Source organism: Equus caballus, chromosome 1 (assembly GCF_041296265.1).
Source record: "Equus caballus isolate H_3958 breed thoroughbred chromosome 1, TB-T2T, whole genome shotgun sequence".
Classification (NCBI taxonomy): domain Eukaryota; kingdom Metazoa; phylum Chordata; class Mammalia; order Perissodactyla; family Equidae; genus Equus; species Equus caballus.
The window spans coordinates 40,234,795-40,250,510 of NC_091684.1; the positions used below are offsets into that span (position 1 = coordinate 40,234,795).

A 15,716-nucleotide genomic window follows, 5' to 3' on the forward strand; every position below is an offset into this window, starting at 1 on the left:
AAATCTAAAATAAAAAGTTCATTGAAATAAAAAAATAGCATAAAAAAGGGAAGGAATGCAGGAAGGGAAGAAGGGGAGGGGAGAGAGAGGATAATTGATAAAATCAGCATCTCTTGAGTGTGAATTATGAGCTAGCAACTTTCACAAATGGTTCTTCCTTACTTAATATTTATCATTTTAGCCCAGTGAGGTGGGAGATTATTGAATTTACTTTACAAATAAAGAATTGTAGCCAAAAAAGTTTAAGCAGTATTGACAAAGTTGGGTAGTTATTAAGTAGCAGATGCAGGAATTAAATCTAGATATTCTTGCTCCTGAGCCCTTGTTCTTTCTAACCTCCCCTCGCCCCCCAAACACCTAATTACCCTCAAGTTCAATGACATAGTAATAGGTGCTTTGTGGGGAGAAGTGTTTCATGGTCAAACGACTTTAGAAAATTCTGAGTTAATTTAATCAGATCTCTTAATCTGGGACTTCTTAGAGGCTTTAATATGCTAATATGCATTGTGAATATCTAAGAGGGGGCTGTGATATATACTGTTCCCCAAATTTCTTTGTCTTCTTTATGGAGTCCTTTGAACAACAACTATTTAATGAACACCTTATGAATGCTAGTGTTCTGGGGAAAACAGTTCAAACATCTCTAACGGTTATTTTTATTTTAACAACACATTCTTAAGAGTCTCTAACCTTCAAGGGCAAAGAAATACAATTTTTTTTTTTTTGAGGAAGATTAGCCCTGAGCTAACATCTGCTGCCAATCCTCCTCTTTTTGCTGAGGAAGACTGGCCTTGGGTTAATATCTGTGCCCATCTTCCTCTACTTTATATGTGGGATGCCTACCACAGCATGGCTTGCCAAGAAGTGCCATGTCTGCACCTGGGATCCGAACGGGCGAACCCCGGGCCACTGAAATGGAACATGCACACTTAACCGGTGCGCCACCAGGCCAGCCCCAAAATACAATTTTAATAACAGAATTTCAGGCAGTCTACCAGATGGGGGAGGTATTTTGGACAACCACGCTGATTTTACTCAAACCATACCATATAAGTTAAAGCTTGTTACTTCTGCTTTAAAGATGTCCTTGCCTCTGAACATCTCATTCTGTATAACATTTAACCCTCCATCTGACTATGTAAAAAGCTGAGAGGAAAAAAACCTTCAATACATTTTTACCATCAAGACTACTTTTATTCCGTCTCCCCATGGACCTAATGTTTTAAAAATTCTTGTCAACCAAATTACTCTTGTTAAGTAGCAATAAATTGATTTTAATGTTTCCCAACCATACTGAGCATCCATAATTGTTTATCCTCCATTTTTTCTTCTTCTTGCGTGTAATAGCACTTCCAAGTTGCTTTTGGAAAAATTGCTCCTTTTCCCTCTTCTTAACTATTTGATGTGGGTGGCTATTAATACAGGTTCTCTAGAAAAACAGAACCAATAGAATATATGTAGATGTAGCTATATCTATCTATTATCTATCTATCTATCTATCTATCTAATCTATATCTAGAGAGAGAGATTTTAAGGAGTTAGTTTATCTGATTATGGAGGCTGGCAAATCCAAAATCTGCAGTGTAGGCTGGCAGGCTGGAGACCCAAGGAAGAATTGCAATTCAAGTCCAAAGGCAGTCTGCTGGCAGAATTCCTTTTCTCTCAGGAGAGGTCAATCTTATTCTTAAGGCCTTCAACTGATTTGATAAGACCCACCCACATTATAAAGGGCAACTGCTTTACTCACACTCTACTGATTTAAATGTTGATCCCATCCAAAAAATATCTTCACACAAACATCTAGAATAATGCCAAATATTTGGGTACTATGGTTTAGCCAAGTTGACATAAAATTAACCATCACAGTGGCATTGACACCAATCTCAGGGCCTATGTGTGTATGTATGTGGGAGGAGGAGGGAGATGAGGAACTCCACTTATTTAAGCCAATCAGCACATTACATTTAACTGAAGTACCTTGCAACCTTTACTGGAAACAGTGGGACACAAACTCGTTTTCTTCTCCAACTGGATTCGAAGTGGGAATATGTGAGGTATGGACTGATGTGGTCATAAAGAGAGCTTGTGGGCCTGCAAGACCCAAAGGCAGAATCAACCCAAGCTAGAGGAAATCATGCAGAGAGGCAGAGCCTGGTAGTGTCACTTGAGTCCTGGATTGATTTAGTCCTGAAATCTATTCCTGGACTACCCACAGTCGTCCAAATCAATAAATTCTCAGTGTTTGCTTAAGGCAGATTCTTACAGTTAAAAGAGTCTTAACTAATATATGATCAGAGCTTATGATCAGCGTGAGAAATCCTCTGTTATCAAAATTAGTTGTTACAAATTAACTATTAAAGTTTCAGCCTCAAGTAAGGATAATCACTTAAACAAGCCTGTAGAGATGGCCCAAGACATAGACACATGACACCAAAGAATTTTTCTATCACTAGAGGGCACCAAATACCACATCAGCTAAGTGACAACACTGAATACGTCAATTAGAACAATATTTTGGGTTCTTGGGAAAGGGAAGAAAGAGGAGGGAGGGCTTTGATTTGGATAGATAATCTGTGAGCCTGATCAGATAGACATTTTTATCTCCCCGAGAACACGTTATTTCTTACAGGGTTAAAGAAATGAGGTATGCAAAGCAACCAGCACACTCAATAAATACTAGTTACTACTTGTGCATCACTGTCCCGGAATAAGGTGCCTTCACAGGACAGGTTGCTAATTTGAGGTCCCAGGTCAGGTGGAAAGAAAGCCAAGTTTAGTACCTTACAAATCCTTTCCTGTACTACTTCCCGTATGAATGTGTTCACGTGCCTGAAGTTCTAGCCTAAGGAAAATTGCTTGGAGCCTGGCTGAAGAAGGCCAGGAAGCTTGGCCGTGGAGATGTGGAACAAGTTATTCAATCTCTCAGTTTCTCCCAGTGTGAAAACTGGTATACTAACCTACTCTTGAGCAAGAACTTGGAGAAGACAATGAACTAAAGTGCATGTAGACTGTAGCAGCTAGGAGGCAGAGACATTCTGGGCAGCAAGTGGCTGTAAAAAACAGCTCTTCTGTAGGCCCTGGTTTCATAATCCGACTGGGCGCTCCTCCTCTGAGAGCCCTGAAAGCACAGATATTCTGTGAATCCACACATGAGAAGCATGTGCACCGCCGATGTTCAGCACTGACGCATGAAAAGATAGAGACCACTTTTCAAGAAGGGCTGATCTGGGGCAGATGAGATTTAAGCCTTAGTTAATGGCAATGTTTCTTAAGTCTCAGTCCCCCTTTTGCCGTTTCTGTGGTCCACTTGTATTTCCTTTTAACTAATATGTATTTTTAAATCAACTTACTTTGTTTCTTAAGTAATTTTATTTTTAAAATAAAACATTACATTATAACCATGAATGGAAAATCAGCATTCCTTACCAAAGATAGAAGGTATTCATAAAAATAAAAATACACAACTATTGAAACAAACTATTTGCCTGCATACCACTAAAAACTGTTTTTCAGACCATCAGTGGTAAGGGTACTGAACTTCTGGAAAGGTTGACTTAAGGCATAGTAGCCCCTTCTCTCTGTGTTAGCCTTTCTCCCTGCCTGCAAATGACTGCCGGAGAAAAGACCAGCAAACCTGGGCCTCAGGCCCTCCGTGGGAGATTGGAAGGGAGTTGATGTGCAAGAGCAAGAGAAGATGTCAGACCAGCACCAGGTGAGGGGCAGTCATTGTCTCTCAAGCCCCATCTAGGGCTGGAGGACTGAGATTGAGGGGGACCCCCTGCCAGGGTACCAGCCTTCCCCTATTAGGACAGACTGAGGCACAGCTCAAGGGAGAGGATGGACGGACGGGGAAGCAGGGAGGGCTGCAGTGAGTCCTGCAGAGCTGGAGAGAGAATGTGGAGTCGGGTATTGGAGGAGAGAGGGGAGGGGAGCCAGAGGCTAATTGAGAGCACAGAGCTCTTGGATAGAAAGGAGAAGTAGATGGTTTTCTGCAGAAGATGGCCTTAGTCAACTAATACAGAATAGGGAGAAGGATAGACCCTTGGATTTAAATCTTAGTTCAGTTACTTCACTAGCTATGAGAAGCTTTGCACAATGTTTAACCTCTCTCAGCCTCAATTTTCCCACCTGGTAAACGTAAGCCCTTTCAGCAATAATGATTTGCCTGGAAGTTGGTCTTGCAATTTGTAATTTTATTTTATTTAATTTTTGCAATTTGCAAATGGTCCCCTCAAGACCACATGAATCACTCATATCTTTCATAGGTGACAATTTATGTGGGCCCTGCCCATAGTTGCCAACATCAGTGCCCTTTTACTTATCTGTCTTGCTTTCCTCCTTCGCTAGGTTAGAGAGCGTAAGCGTTGCCTGCAGCCCATCGTCTTGGCTTCTCCACAAAGAAAGCAGTATTTTTAAAACTTACTGGAAAAGAATTAAAAGGAATCATTGGATCAGGCTATTCATTTCAGTGATCATCCGTTATTGCCTCTGATCAGGTCTGAAGGTGAAGAGATGTTTCTCTCTCTGTTTGTACATGAACTGGTTATTTAGACAGGCCCAAAGATTTCATGAGTAACTAAATGCAAACTGCCTGGCCAGTTTGTGCTATATCTGTGGTTCATTTACCGGTTCAATTCCACCAAATGGATATTGACAAAGAAAAGAACAAAGGTCTTAAAAACCTGCTTTGGGATGTGCCTAAATGATTATAAAGTAGTTCAAAACCAAAATGAGAAATGCCAAAAAAAGGGAGGATGGCGTGGATATATGATTTTAAATTGTTTTAAATTTTTAAGCAGGAATCCTCTCTTCCCAGATACACACCGCCTTCTAGGAGACATTCCTAAGGGTCATGAGTGGGTATGAGTCTGCTGGTTTGGAGAGGCTGGGACTGAGCAAAAAGGCTTTGCATATATGAAAGGGGTGGGAGATTTAGAGCCGGGGTGAGGATCTTTGGGTGCCATCAGAGCGAGTCAAGGCAGGAGCCGGGGAGGTGATGTCAATGTGGGGTCAGGAGGAACGACTTGAGGAAAGACCCATCTGATGGAATTTTTTTTTCCTGAAGAAATGCTCTGTGTTGTGCCCTGTTTGACGGATCCTCTTTTTGTGGACAATCACAATACGCTTGGTTGGATTGGATTTCTTGTGGAAGGGTGGAGAGGCCAAACAGAAGCTTTGAGTGAGGAGACTGTGGACCCCAAAGATTTATGTATACTTGCAGCAAGACCTGTCAGAGGTCAAGAGAGACTTGGCTCAGAGAACTTGGGCCACATCCACCTTTTGAAGGTTTTTTAGTACATTAAAGCCAAATGGAAATCAACATAAATATCAAATTGGGTTGGCAAAAACTATGAGATGTCCTAAGTGTTTTCATTTAGCAAATTGATACTTTTAACACTTAACACTTCAATGCAGAATCTCATGTGGGGCTGGTGTCAAAAATCGATATTTGAGGTCCTTCATGGATGTGAGGACTGGGCCATTTTGACCCACTACTCGTAGCCCCTGATGTACAGTACTGAATCTTAGGGTAGAAAAGACTTTGGGACCACTGAATTAACATCTCCCACTTTAAACCAGACTCTGCCTGCTCTCCAACAGCCCTAGGAGCCGAGCCCCAGCCTGAGATCATCTTCCAGTGCGGGCTCCCACTACCTCCCAAAGTGGCTCATTCCATTTTAGAACACTTTCCATTGGTGAGAAGTTTTCCCTGATGTCACAACTTCCTGTAGTTTGACAAGTGTTTACTCAACATCCGCTATGCAAAGAACACTACTTATAAACAGAACTGGAAGAGTCCTGTGAATAATGGCCTATAGTAACGCTCTCCTCAACCCTAGGTTGGAAGACACATTTTTGCCATCGGAAACCCCACAAGCCCTTCACAAACCTGCATCTTAAGAGTTTTTTTTTTTTTTAATCCAGGTGACAAGGATAACTAGTCAGCCTGACGCCCTGACCATAGTAAATTGGGGGACATTGAGACTTTCATAGCAGCCTCCACACTGAGGAGAGATACAAAGCAGGCATTTCTCGCCCCCTTGGCCATGAAATCCGCTTGGAATTTCCAAGTTATCCGAAGAGTGTATCAAAATTCTTTAAACATTTTCTTCAAATTTATTTTTATTTAAACCATGAAAATACGTTGTGAGGAATCATTTAAGGAGATAGAAATTGTGAAATCAGACAAAAATAAAGTATCAATAATAATCTCTAATGCTTATACAGTACTGGGGGAATTTGTGCGTTCTTTGCACACCTGTTAACTCAGCCAAGCCTCTTAGCTACCTCATGAAGTAGGTCCTGTTACCATCCCATTTTAAAGACGAGAAACTTGTAGCCACTTGCCCAAAGTCAGGTGGTTACCAGGTGGCAGAGGTGAATTTCTGAAGTTCCTGCTGAATCTGCTTCCTCTTCAAGAAAGTTACATCAACGGCCTTAGGATCAAAACATAAACTCCCTGAGGAAGCACAAAACCTGATTGTTTTGTCATTCGGTTGAACACATGGTTTCCCACTGATGAATGTCATATTTTTTGTCATTTTATTTTCTTAACTTTCCGGCTTTGTTTATTAAGATTTCTGGAGCTAAGGGAACTTTTTATTGCACTGAGTAATTCTATTAAGAAATTTTGCTGTGTTTATATCCATTCTCCCTTCTAGGAATCATGGCTCTTGCCCACGCAAATTGGATTGAAATAAAGACTGTAATAATTAAGATTGTGTGGCCATAACTCCACACTCTAACTCAGTACTTTCCAAACCTTAAAATGGAGATAAATCACCTGGAGATATTGTTAAAATTCATATTCTGACTCAGTAGGTCTGAAGAGGAGCCTGAGATTCTGTATTTCTCACACTCTCCCAGGTGATATCTACGGCACTGTCTGGAAAGGATGCTTGAGTTGGTAAGGGTCTAGCCAGCTCAAGGAAACCTCCATCAAACAAGTTTGATCTCGTGCAGATAAATACGAGCTGACTCTACTTTTAACATTTTGACCAGTTGTATTATTATTTGAATATCTCCTCTGTGGGTATTGAGTGGGAAATGTAAAAAAAATCAACAAACTAAAGAATGTCATAATAAATGTATTTCTATCCAGTTTCCATTTAGCTTAATATTATACTACTTAGGGCAAATTTTCACTTTGCAGAAACAAGTCTGCCTTGACTACATAAATAAATTCTTCCCATCAAGAAAAAGAAAAAGCAAACTTAGTTCATTTTCAAACACACTGAGCTTTTATTTCGGTGAACAGAAAGAAAATTGGCTAGAAGCCTGCTGATTCCCTCAGCCAATCAGAATAACGTGACCATAAATGTCCATGAATTCCCCCCTCAGTGAATCTCTGCCTTCTTTATTTCTGTCGTGGGGACACGTATCTTACAGTTCTGTGCTACATACTCTGCCTTTTCGGTCTGACTTTCTTCTTCTCAGGAAAAATTTAAGTTCAGTGGAATCGCTCATCTAAAAATCCATTGTCTTTTAGGTTAAAGACTATATTAACTGAATATACATGCAACTTTTGACTACCTTTTAATAATGATATCCAACACACTTAGAGTACTTAAGATGAGCTAGGTACTATTCTAAGGGCCTTAAAAATGTGATTTCAGGGCCAGCCCCAGTGGCCTAGTGGTTAAGTTCAGCACATTCCACTTCAGCAGCCTGGGTTCAGTTCCTGGGTGTGGACCTACACTGCTCTGTTAGTGGCCATGCTGTGCTGTGCTGGCAGACCACATACTAAACAATAGAGGAAGATTGGCAAGGATGTTAGCTTGGGCCAAATCTTGCTCAGCAAAAAAAAAAAAGAAAAGAAAAAACCCCCACAAAAAACATGATTTCATTGAGGCTCTTAAAAATCCTATGAGGTAAGTCTTCTTGTACCCACCATATACATACAAAAACTGAGGCCCCAAGTAGTTAAGGATCTTGGACTAGTCACACAGTGAGTAAGTTGTAGAGCTGATATTTGAACCAAACAATCGCTTCTTGCATTTAACAATGTGCCACCCTCTTCCTGAACCAGCATATACTAGCTAGTTGAGATTCATTATGTGTCAGACCCTTTTACATGTACAACCTCATTTAGTTCTCATACCCACATCTACGAGGAAAGAATAACTTTTCTTATTCACATAAACAGGTAACTGGATTAAGTTCCTGAGGCAAGTAATGGACCCAGCTCTGTCTGACCCTAAAGCCTGTGTTCTTTTCAATACCTTCATATCTCCTACCTTTTTAGTGAATGAGACATTATGCCTAGTGCTTTATTTTTATAGAGGGCCAATCTAAAACCTTTGTATACCCCAGAGCACACCCTACAACACATACCACCTGGGACTGCAACACTTTCTGGAAGGGTCTAAATACCTTGCCTAACTTTTTCCCCCCTTTCTCCCACCTTTCCTTCCCCCTGACTCACAGTTCCCTCTTCCTGTCTCCCACCCCTGCCCATCTACCTCTTTGTTGTGCTGTTAACAAAGTAGACATTACATCGAATTGGAAAATGTCCCTTTCTTGCCTTCCTTTGGTACTTCCTCATGCCCTAGGATCACATCTCTTCATTTAGCTTTCTTTTCCTTAGATGCTAGTCCAGCTCTCACCTCAAATGAAATTTATTATCTTTTCTTGTTATGAATATAGCAAAAGTCCATAAACCACAATGATGAAGGATAAAGTATTGGCCAATTCCTTCCAAAAAAAGCTATTCCTCTCCCAGCCCAATGATTAACACATTGCTAATATTTATCAAGGGTTTAACTGCACTGGAAAAGTGCTTTATGCACGCCCAATCTCTTTTGACCCTCATGTATCTTAATATTTAATGTTATCTTCATTTTACGGATGAAGAATGTTACGTTGGCTGAATTCAAGTAACTTTCCTGTGACCACAAACCCATGTGTGTGTGGTAGAGCTGGGTTTGGAACACAGGTCTCGAGACTCCTAACTTACCCCTCTGTCAAGTGACCCCACTCCCTCTTTGGTGGTGTCTTGTCTTTGGCCTTTGCCTGGGCTGACTTCCTTGCAGTCAGCCTTCCCGACACCCTGTCCCAAATCTCTCAGGGACCTAACTGCCCCTGTGAAAGGACCCTCTTCGTCTACTTTGACAATCCAAATCCCACTTTCCATATAAGGCAAAATCAAAAACTCAGAGCCTTCCCTGACTTGCTTCACCCCATCGCGACCTTTCCAAACTTACAACTGTCTCAGCACTTTTGAGGAGTGAGTGAGACTGATTTTGTTATTTGGAGTTTGTTAAAATTATCTCTCTTTTTAAAAATTTGCACTTCAGACAAATCTTTATTGACTTGGAATTGAACTACCCTACTCTTACTTAGCATTGCCTGCACTTGACTTTGTATGGCATGACACACATTCCTAACTGAAATGCAAGTTGTTTGAGAGAAGGACATTATTTTCCACTTTCATTCTCTTTTTTGAGGAAGATTAGCCCTGAGCTAACTACTACCAATCCTCTTCTTTTTGCTGAGGAAGATTGGCCCTGAGCTGACATCCGTGCCTATTTTCCTCTACTTTATACATGGGACGCCTACCACAGCATGGCTTGACAAGCGGTGCCATGTCTGCACCCGGGATCCGAACCGGCGAATCCTGGGCCACCGAGAAGTTGAACTTACGAACTTAACTGCTGCGCCACAAGGCCGGCCACTCCACTTTCTTTGAAAGAGGCCTTTGAACATAAGCCTGGATCCCCACAATCTTCCTTAATTAAGCGAGTATTTATGAGTACCTACTTTGTGCCACTGACTGTGGTAGGCCCTGGGAATACCAGAGAGCAGGATAAGCTCAGTCCCTGCCTTCATGGACTTTACAGACTGGCGGGGACAACACATTAGAGTGATTATAATAGTCAGCTCTGACCTCTCCTTGCCTCTAGAGTGCTTCCCTTCTTTGGTTCACCAGACACCACTATTCTGGTCTTTATACTGGTTATGCTCAGCATCCTGCAGCTTACTTAAGCACACTGCTCATCCTCTGTTTCCCTTACTTCTTCAGAGATGCCCTAAAACCTTGGCCATCACCTCTTCCCCAGTGATTTTTAAATCTCTACCTCATGCTCTGACTTAAGTTTACATTTCCAGTGCATTATTTTTAATTACCACTCATTTTCTACTTATCTCTTCAAACTCTTAATGTATCTGAAACTGAGCCCTTTAATTTCCAGCTAGGCCAGAAGGGGGAGGAAATTGGAAGCAGTGAACAAAATAAAATAAAATTTCAAGTGGAAAGAAGTCCATTTCAGTCTTCGGGCCCACCTGGCTATCTTCCAAACCCACAGGCTTCGCAACTGGGCTTTGCTTCTTCTGTATCTGCCAATCTCCATAATTAGGTTGGAAGCTCCTTAAAAATAGGAAGTGTGTTTTCTGCTATTCCATATTGCCAGGATCTACCTGGCGCTTTCTTACAGGCACTGAAGTCTTACAGGCACTTTCTGCTGTATGAGGAGGTGTGTGAGGAGGGTGCAGACACTGGAATGGCCTTTGCTGTTGCTGTATGGACCCACCGGGCATTTGATTGTGGAGTCAGGACTAGATGTCTAGCAAATTATAAGGTCAAGCACCTTTAACCTTTTCTGATTGATTGGGGTTTGAATTTTGTCCTGATTTTTGATAGAAGGATGAGAACAATTATGTCCATGCTGTCCTTTCTCATCTCTCAGAATTTATAGATTCTAAAAAAAACAACAGTGTCATCATGAATGATAGAAAGGCAGAGAGAAATTAGCTTCAGTATGAGACCATCATGATCTCTTTCCTGTTCTTTATTAGAGTTACTACTGCCTACTCTAACCAGTGTTTAATATCATCCCAAATGAGTAGCCTACATTTTAAAGGTTCCTGACAGCTATTTGGCCAGACTTTCATCCTGCCTGAATGCTGGCATCTTCTCTCGGTGAGCATCTCTCTTTGAAGTCTGCAAGAATCTGGTCTGTGATGAATCACAAGGCCTGGCTTCCTTGGGAGCCGGGACTGCCAAGCACCCTGCTGCAGAGCCTGGAAACTCGCTGACCCCATTTTTTTTCTTCTCTTTATCTCAGCTCTCATTTCCCTCCTTCTGCTCTCCTCCCCCCCGCCACATACACACCAGTGTAGCCCATTAGAACCCACTAAATAGCAGCTAAAGAATCTGCAATTTGAATTGCACTTGTATTTCTCTGTTTTTCAGTGTTTCAAGTAGTGAACCATGTGCCTAAACCTAAAACAACATGGTCTTGTTTTTTCTCACTAGTGCTCATTTTTTGATGCACAATTTATTCTTTACTAATCCTTTCCCTCTGCCTCTGGTCACCTTAATTTCTCCTCCAATAAACTGAGCAGACAGAGAGACAACTCGCTCAGGGTTGATGTAGATCCAGACCAGGAAGTCTTGCGTGTACACGTCTGCTCTGGGAGATTGTCAGCTGCCGGATCCCCCTAGAACTGAGCCTTCTGTCCATAGGAACCACTTTTGCCCTCACTTACTGCTTTCCAGGCTCACTTGTATTAAAGGGTCTTTTTCTGCTGTTGTCTTATGGAAGATGTTAGGATTCTGGGTGTACACAATGGGATGGCCAAGTGAAAACAGATTTGGTTTATTAAACAGGGTGAGGAAGACGAGGAACTTTCTAGGTTACCCTGAAAACCAACCATGGCTTGGCTTTCACTTGATTTATAACACTGAAGATATATGGTTTACAGAGACAACTTTTTCATCCTCAATTCTGTACCCAAATAGCTCACACTGCTATGTGCTACTTTCCTCTCCCTCAGTGAGGAGGGAACAACAAGCCAGTCTGTCCTGGCCCAGGAGTGAACCTGAAGACAAATTCACTTCTGGGCTTTAATTGCAAAGATACTTATCGACAGAGCTGGCCTGGTGGTGTAATAGTTGAGTTCGTACACTCTGCTTCGGTGGCCTGGGGTTCACAGGTTTGGATCCTAGCACTGCTCCTCAAGCCATGCTGTGGCAGCGTCCCACGTGAAGTAGTGGAAGATTGACAACAGACGTTAGCTCAGTGACAATCTTCCTCACAAAAAAATATTTATATATTTATTTAATTTTGGACAACTCACTATCTTTGCAGTGACAGGAGAAAAGGAATACTAATACGATCTGTAATAATAGTTAAATGCACTGAACACTAATTACATGCCAGACATTGCACTAAATGATTTGCATCATTATTCCATTTAATTGTCAAAATAACTGTATTTTATTCTCTCCACTTTAAGGATACAATTTTGAGAGGTGAAGTAATTGCCTGGGGTCATGAAGTCAGCAAGTCACTGATATGGGATTTGAACCCAGCTCACGTTACTCCAGAGACTGAGCTCAAGACCATTATAACCCTCTGCTGTTTGTCCCAGGAGGTTGCCTAGTTCGTGGCAACCTCTGAGAATATTATTTAAAAAAGGAGCCACATTCCACATATTTCTTGACCCTACAACATTAGAGCATTAGTTAGGTTCCCCAAAATGCTTCCTAATTAGAAGGAAAGAGATTGATTCTATCGAACAAACTTTTAGGTAAGCTATACCAAGGTCAGAGGTCAGGTGGAATTCATGAAAACATTTTTATTACTTAACAACCATTAACTGATCCATCTGGCTACCAGAGGAATACATTTTGAAAAAAGACCACCAACGTTTAATAAAATACATACTATGGCCATTGCTTTTTCCATATTTTCAAATTAATTGGGTAGGGCTTTAGCTTCAATCTCACTTTTAATACATAAAGCACCTGATTTCAAGTGCAAACTCTTTGGGCATCTCTTTTGGGAAAAATGCCAAGGACGTTTTTCTGTTTGCTGATGGTTTCTTAAACAGAGGTCTTGAGAGCCTGGTTTCTTTACCAAAGACTCAAGCCAAATGAAATATCACTTTAGTCAGGTTACATTTACAGGTCATCTCAATTTCTGGGTTAGTCCCAGTTTTTAAATTTAACAGAAATTTATAGCTCTGAGGTACATGTTTATGTGAAAATGCAAAACACACAGTAAATATGCATGTATGTGTATATATACTTGTTTATATTTGGCCTGACAGAAAATAGTTTGCCAGGTGACTTTGGTTCAGATGTAAAAATGAATATAGATTTTATTCAAATGTCTGTAAATTAATGAAGGCCATTTGGGGTTCATTCAGTTTAAGCTCTTTGTACCTGAAGGAGGAATGGCCCATGTTAAAGAGGCTTTGGGAGCATAAGGAATGAGAGATAAGCACAGCATTGCATGCCAAGCAGGGCCTACAGGGCACATGGCCTTCCATCCATGAATACTTGATAAATTGATTAATCAGGATGAAATGATGTATTTTTCTTCAAAAAGGGGGAGGAAGATACAGATTCTAATAAGAAAGTGTTCTCTTTATCGTGAACTCTTTGAGAAGATTTTACTATTTTCCCCCTGGCGGTCTCTGGGACTGCCTTGTCACTCTTCCCGCTAGGACATTCCACTTCCTGTCTCTCTTAAAGCTGTTCAGATGGTGATGATGCCTGGAGGTCCTGAGAGTGGGAATCCATCAGGGCCAGGCAGGGAGCTCCAGGGTCAATATTCACGGGCTCTATCTCCAAAGCAGTGCCAGAAATCATCCCAATAAGGAATTTCTGATTCTGTGGGTCACCCAGAGGAAAGCACTGGGGGATGGAAGGGAAGGGACCAGCAAAATGAAAATAGAAAAATGAAGCACAGAAGTTAAACTTATTTTTGGAAAGACTAAGGACTTACAAGGTTAGCTTTTAAAATAAAACAACCACAAACTCCGTATGGGTTTAATCTGCTTTAGTATTCTGCAATAGCTCTTTTCAATAACTGAGCTCTCATAAACACACATACACATATACACACAAACACAATCTTTGTATCTGCCATCTAAAACACCTAGAATGCTACACAATGGCCTGTAGGATTCTCCGTTCAAATAGATATTAAGGAAACAGATCAGAAATAGATCAAAAGATAGATGGGGTGTTTACTTTGACAGCACATATACTAAAATAGAAATAATGCAGAGAATATTAAAGCAAAACTTATACTATTGTATGAGATTTATAAAATACATTGTAACAGGATGAAGGGGTAAATGTACTTATCCTCTTGTAAGGTTTCAACATTTTCCAGGAAGTGGTACAATGTTAACTCTAAGTGGACTGTGAATATTTAAGGATACATATTATAATCCGTAGAACAACTGCTTAAAAGTAATCCCAAAAGATATAGCTAAAAAGAAAACATATAAATTAAAATAACACTTAGAAGATATTCAAATAATACATAAAGGCAGGCAAGGAAAAAGAAAAGAACACAAAAAAACAAAAGAAACAAACAGAAATAAGCCATAAAATAGTAGATCTAAATCCAACCATATCAAATATTACATTAAATGTTAACGGACTAAAAATAAATGGGAACCAATGGTTTTCCTGAACTCTCTGTTCCCAAAATTCCTCTTGTGACATCAATCACTATTAACAATAACAGTAGCCAATTCTTTATTTTCCCACTGCCTGAAGACCAGCTGACAGCTAATTTAGACTCCTCTCCTCTTAATTGTTAGCAATTGAGAACTTTGTTTCATTTCATTAGAAATGGATAATTGATAAGTGGTTCCATTGGGCAGCAGTCTTCTAGTTCTCCAAAAACTGTAAGTCTGGCTTAAATAAACTGTTGGAGAAGGTACAGATTGATATGTCAGCTCACTGTCAGAGTACCACTCTTTAACACCCATTCTTGGCTGTTTTCTGGAGAAAAATTATGCAGCAAAGGCAAGAAGAGGGATATTGCATAAATTGCTGAAGCCACTACGTACTGTGGCTCCCGTCTGTATTATAGACCTGCTTTTACAAATGTCCTATTAGTAAAAACCAAAACCGAAAAAAAACAACAAAAAACTCTTGAAGTGGTTAGCATTTTTGCTTCTACTTCTGGCAAACCCATCAGAAAAAAATCAAACCCATACGGTCTAGAGAGGAAGGAGTTAGTCAAATAATGAGATTTGGACTTAAACTTGTAGCAGATGGCATTTTAGGAAATACATCTCACACTCATTCTTAGCTTATTCTCTTTACCCAAACACTCAGATCCTAACTTGAATTAAAATGGGCTGTGTTGACAAAGATTGAGACAGAATCATATGGCTCCATTCCGTTGATGCCCTTCACAACACATCCCACATGGGGTTTGCTCATTTTTTGTTTGTATTTGTCCTTAGCTTTACTTATTTCATCAAGTTAACAACTTGAGGATGAAAAACAAATATGTCATCTATTATTCTACACACTTGAAAGTGAGATACCCATTTAAGCAGCTGAAGTTTTGAACTTTAGTAAAGGTGGGAGTAAGAAAAATGTCTGCCTTCTCCAGTTTAGGTGTTCTGGAAAACCCTTTCCTGCCCAAATCCATAATCTTCTGAGAAGTGCTCGAAAATCAGACTCCATTATTCAGGAAGATGTCTATTATTTGTGCCTTTTATGGATAAGGGCAAGAGAAGACAAAGTTTGTCTTTGCATTTTGTTATCTTTGGGTGGTGAAATCCCAATGTCAGACACGAACTCAGACATATGTCTTTGTCAGATTTTGGATTCAGAAATATCAAATGGGGAAATTCCAGAGCTATGCAGACTGTCTAATTTCTAGACTATTCAAATGCAATTTTAGTATTCTGGTATGATGTCCTTCCTCCCACCCCCTAGCGCTTACTGCTCCTCTGAG

General features: G+C 40.5%; 1 long non-coding RNA gene across 1 annotated transcript; it reads left to right on the forward strand.

The window, feature by feature from the left end:
• The first annotated feature begins 3,587 nt into the window (after positions 1 to 3,587).
• Positions 3,588 to 7,103, forward strand: LOC138923475 (uncharacterized). The gene is made up of 2 exons (XR_011437129.1): positions 3,588 to 3,712; positions 4,348 to 7,103. It is a non-coding gene; the product is annotated as an uncharacterized lncRNA (long non-coding RNA).
• Positions 7,104 to 15,716: the final 8,613 nt, after the last annotated feature.